This window comes from Mixophyes fleayi, chromosome 5, assembly GCF_038048845.1.
Source record: "Mixophyes fleayi isolate aMixFle1 chromosome 5, aMixFle1.hap1, whole genome shotgun sequence".
Classification (NCBI taxonomy): domain Eukaryota; kingdom Metazoa; phylum Chordata; class Amphibia; order Anura; family Limnodynastidae; genus Mixophyes; species Mixophyes fleayi.
The window spans coordinates 76,584,501-76,590,500 of record NC_134406.1 but is presented as its reverse complement, the minus strand read 5'-3'; positions in this window follow the sequence as shown (position 1 = coordinate 76,590,500).

Genomic DNA, 6,000 nt, shown 5'->3' with positions numbered 1-6,000 from the left:
CTGCAATTTTTAGGGTCTCCATCGAACTTGGGTGGGTTAGGTAACCGTAGCTGCGAGGAAGAAGCTGCTGCTGCTGCCTGAGGTACAGGGGCCACTGCCGGCCCAGGTGATCCACCAGCCACTAGGGTGTTCTGGACAACATCCAAGCGAGTGGATAGACTATTGAGGAATTTTAAAAGTTGCTCTTGGTTAGCTTCTTGTTTATCCATCCTTCCTACTAAATGCTCCAACAGATCTTTAGCTGTGGTATCCATGGTCAGAGCAAACTGTAACCGATTCTGGATACTATATTACTAATCTTGATTAGCGCTGGCTTACCTGAGGTGCGGAGTCTAACGATCTCCCCGGTGTTCACCAAGAACCGCCGCAAGGCGGGGTGGGCTTCGCTGCCAGGAGTCGCAGGTCGCGGTCCCCAGGTTCGCCTCAAGATGTAGTACAGCGGAGTGAAGCGGTGGTAGCGGAGTCAACAAGCCGGTTCGGTACACAGGACTGGAGTCAGGCAGAATCAGAAGGCAACTCGGAGTCAACAAGCCAGGTTCGGTACACGGGTCACAAGAATAGGAGAATGGTCAGCAAGCCGGGTCGGTACACAGGGATTAGAGAGCCAGGGAAGTCAAACAGGCAGAGATCAGCACACAGGAGACACTGGAAACAGGAAGACACTGCAATCCACGAAGAGCAGGAGCCAGGAACAGGTAAGTGTTGCTCTGACACTCAGCGAGTGTCAGAGTGAGGTTTTTATACAGAAGGGGATTCAAAATCCCCGCCTCTAGGTTGTGGTCATGTGACCGCCTCCGGGTGCGGTCACATGGTCCTGAATGCGGAAGTGCGGCTGGACGGAGCGGCGGGGATAAGGTAAGTCCGTAACATGAAGAAACCGAAATAACAATACCTCCACAGTTTGGTCTATTTGAAAGATCTGTTGCAACTTTACACAAACATACTAATGCCCAAGTATAACATATATGCATAGCGACTACATGCTTCTTGTGGCCACATGGAGACAACCTCCTTCTCAGGTGTTGCATACAATAAAAAAAGTATGGTGGCTATTTAGGAATGAGAAGATCAAAGTCATGCTGAAAACACCTTGGGCCCCATTAGTATTATTTTTTTTATATCAGGAACTCTATATATCTCCAACAATTATAAACACACACATTCAAATTTCAATCAATCTGCGTACCTACCCACCTACCCACCCTGTGTTGTTATGTTTATGTAAATTTTTCTGTGCAATACAACTAGTGCGCTTGCCATTTGGCTTAAACTTACAACATCAGTATAAGATGGGTATTAAATGATTACTTGCAAAAATGGCAGCTACTATGATATTTGCAACATTTAACCCCTTGTGATGGCATAATGAATTTCACCAGTTCTGAATGTTATGATAATGCTCAACTATAATGCAATTGAGATGTCAACAATGAGGTCATTCATTCTGATATAATCGATGAGGTGATTAAATGTGATATTATCAAATATGTCATCTATTGTAAACTCATTTATGAGGTCACCCTCTGCAATGTATTAATTGTCACTAATTGTAATGTGATCAATTATATAATCAGTGATGTTATACGTTAGCTCTTATTCAGGATGTTACTGATGTCACCATCTGTGATGTCATTGATTATGTTCTTTATTTCAATGTCATCCATGATTCCAACCAGTTTGATGTCAACAGAAATATCAAGTAAAAAGAATATCACATATTACTAACATTATCCATTAGTCACATCATCCAGTATAATGTTGGCAGTGACTCACCTATTGCGATGTCATCAATAATGTCGCATAGTGTGATGTGGCCCATTTTGACATCATTGTTGATAACACCACTGTGATGCAAATAAAGGACACTCATTGTAATTACAGCACTCAATGCTATTAAAGATGTCAATAATTGTGATATGAACAATTCTTTATGTAATTGTTTTTCCCCCACAAATTTACATCAACTACAGTGATTTAATTGATAATATCACCAACTGTGATGTAACCCACTGTGATATCACTGGTGATGTCATTCAATGTAATGTCATTGATCATGTCACCTAATATGATGTTATTGAGTGATAAACTTTGATGTAGTCAGTGTCACCCATTGCAATGTCATTAATGTTATTCCATGGTGATCTAATAAATTAGGACACTATTGATGAATTTACATAAAATGTTACTCACTAATGAAGCCAAACATTGTGATATCTAGATGATGTCCTCTAATGTGAAGTTAATTATGGTTTCACCCATAACAATGTAATCAGTTATGTTAGCCATTGTGATGTCAATGATAATGTCATCTCAGCATTCAAATCTTTAAATATTCTCTGAAAACTCACTTCTTTACTAGAGCCTACCCTATTCCCACCTAAACTACAACTACCAGTACACCCTCACTACTATCCCATTCTCCATTGTGAGCCCCATTCACTCTTAATCTCACCTTTGCTCTTTTCCCACTAGAATGTAAGCCCTCTGATGGGCAGGACCCTCTCTACGCTTTGTTTTCATGTTTGCATTTCCTGTCTACCTTACATGTCCCTGTTCTATATATGCTGTTTTCTCCACTGTCCAGCAATAATTGTCAATCATTGTGATACACTTGATATAATTACTTATGTCCCAATTGAGATGCCGCAATGAATGTCAGTCAATGTGATGTCATTAGATGTCATTAGTGTTGTCACAGATTATGCTGCAATTGAAGACGTCAGCCATTATGATAATAATTATGTTGTCACCAATCATGCTATCATCAATGTCACCAATGATGTTAGTCATGGTGATGTCATAATTGATGTTATAATTTGTGAATTGATATACTAATTATTTTAATCATTGATGATGTCACTCAGTGTTATGTCATCAATCATGTTATCTTTTGTGATGTTATTAACACCTTTTGTGATTTCAATTATGCTACCTGTTGCAATGTCAACCATAATGTTACCCTTAATATTTGCTGTTGTGATATCACTGAATATGTCAAACATTGCAATAAAATGCTGACACCAATTACGAATTCAGATGTATTTACATTTTTACTTATCGATTGATATCAGTCATTATACCATGATATATATCATATTCTGTTGACATACTCATATTTATGATCTTACCAATTGATGCAGTCCATTGCAATGTGAATTGATGACATCAGCAGATGTAATTGATGATGTTACATATTGTGATGGCATTAGTTATGTCACCCATTATGATGTTACTAATTATTTAAATTGTGATTTATGTAACTGATGTTACCCATTTCAACATATCCATTTTAATGTTGGTAATGATGTCACCCATCATAATGTGTTGGGTTGGTTCAGTCGTAACTTCTGTTTTTAAAATATTTCTGTGGCCGGGTCCCGATTACCGTCCGGCGCACGGGTGCGGCAGTCATCTTGGAAATTGAGCTCCGGTGCCTGAATGGGTTAATACCCGGCACCGGAGGGGTTAAATCACCGGCACTAGGCACCGCGTGAACTGTGTATGTGTTTAAATGTATGAAATAAAATAAAAAATGTTTTATATGTGGGCGCTGCAGTGCTGGCTGGGTAGCACCTTCAACTAGTGTAAGAGCAAATAAACATCACTTGCTTCAAAGATCTGCTTGGAAACTTCTCTGTGCTGATTCCTGTGACCTACAGATTAGACCCAACTCTAATCCATTCCCAGCTGTTCTGAGATTTGGACCCAGCATTCAGTACCACTGCTCTGCCCGCTACCCAGCAGCTCTGGCCAGTGTGACAGACCAGGAGGGATCCATCCACAGCAACCCTGATCCATAGGAAGAGGTCAGGGGTACCATCCCAGGTACACCAGTAAAGGGGTACAATAGCAGCATCAGTTACCCAGAAGAAACTCTCACTACAGACACACCCTGTCAGCTTGCTGTTAGCTGTGTAAAAATATTGTTCTAAACCACTACAAAATATGTAAGTTATATCTCACTCCATACTATTATTTTGACACACATATGTCCTCCACCTGTTTATCTTTAAACTAGAGTAATATCTTTAAGAAAATCTAGTAGAAATACAATATAATCTGTACTGACTCATCTCTCATAAGAGTTAATTCTCAACCAGTTTCACAGTTGGAGGCAGAGGGTGAACAAAATGCACAAAAAAACAGACAAACTTAAAAATGTACCAACATCCTAAGTTCATACCAAGTGGTGTATTGTAAGCAATTATGTACCTGTGTTCTGGTAAGACAGGCAAAGTAGCTATATAACTCTACCACATGTCAAAGGATCATTCTGTTTTGGATTTCTTATTGTTGGATACCTCCGCCCAATCCATGTTCAATAAGTGAAACAAGTTTTCCCCATATAGGGTGGGCTAGTATGTATCCATGCCACTCTAATTGCAAGTAGTAATCTTCTTCTACCTCTTGTGATCCTTTGATTGCTCAGTAATATTCCTAGAATTGACCAATCTGATTAAGATTATCCATTGCATATCTTCTGATTTGAAACCAAAACCCTCTTATCATCAACATTTATTTATTTAGCGACAACAAATTCCGTAGCGCTTATCCACATTACTACCGTCCATATCATGCAGTCTCCATTTGCTAACAATTGTGATACAAAATGGGTCGTTCTGAAGAGCTCAGTGACTTCAAACGTGGTACTGTTATAGGATGCCACCTTTGCAATGAGCAGGTTTGTGAAATTTCATCTTTGCTGGATATTCCACGGTCAACTGTAAGTGATATTATTTGAAAGTGGAAGTGTTTAGGAACAACAGCAACTCAGCCACAAAGTGGAAGACCACGTAAAATCATAGAGCGGGATAGACTGCTAAGGCACATTGTGCGTAAAAGTCGCCAACACTCTGCTAATTCCATAGCTGAAGAGTTCCTAATCTCCACTGGCATTAATGTAAGCACAAAAAGTGTGCGGAGGGAGCTTAATGGAATGGGTTTCTATGGCCGAGCAGCTGCATGCAAGCCTCACATCTCCAAGACTAATGCCAAGCGTCGCACGGAGTGGTGTAAAGCACACCGACACTGGACTGGGAAGCAGTTGAAACGTGCTCTGTGGAGGGACAAATCCCGCTTCTCTGTTTGGCAGGCAGATGGACGAGTCTGAGTTTGGCGGATGCCAGGAGAATGTTACCTGCCTGATTACATTTTGCCAAATGTGAAGTTTGGTGGAGGAGGGATAATGGTATGGTGCTGTTTTTCAGGTTTTTGGCTAGGTCCCTTATCTCCACTGAAGGACAGTCTTAATGCTTCAACATACCAAGTCATTTTGGACAATGCTATGCATCCAACTGTGTGGCAACAGTTTGGGGAAGGCCCTTTTCTGTTCCAACATGACTGTGCCCCAGTGCACAAAGCAAGGACTACAAAGTCATTGTTTAAAGAGTGGAAGAACTTGACTGGCCCACACAGAGCCCTGACCTGAATCCCATCGAACACCTTTGGGATGAACTGGAATGGAGCAAAGGTTTCTACTTCTAATCCAGTGGGAGTGAGGGGTAACAGACGGCAGGCCACCAGTTTTGTATTGAGTGTTCGCCTGTTCACCCCCCAGCCGGCCGCTCCTGATCTTATCAGAAGATGGGCAGCTGGCTTCCTCATCATGTGACCTCCCCTGCACAGTGCAGGTAGGTCACACATCAGTCCTGGAAGAGCAGGGAATGCACTTTGCTCTCCCTCCTTCCTGTGTGGCTCCTTTGAAGGCTAAAGAGCAGTGAGCACATTTTAGGAGGAGACCTTTCTGAAGACCATAATCCGTGCAGCATTTTAGGAGAAAAACAGGAAAGTATAAATTAATGAAGTAGTCCTAAAGTAGAAGTAGGTTCAACTTTAATATGATGTTTTCACTGTTATCACTGTATTTTCCAGATCATCCACCAACCTACAAAAATATGTGCCAATTGATTTCATGGAGGTGTTCCTTAAAAACTGTTTGTGGAGGTGTTGTCCAAAGATAGCCATCTAGCTATCATGTATCTAGTACATTCTAGAAAATAG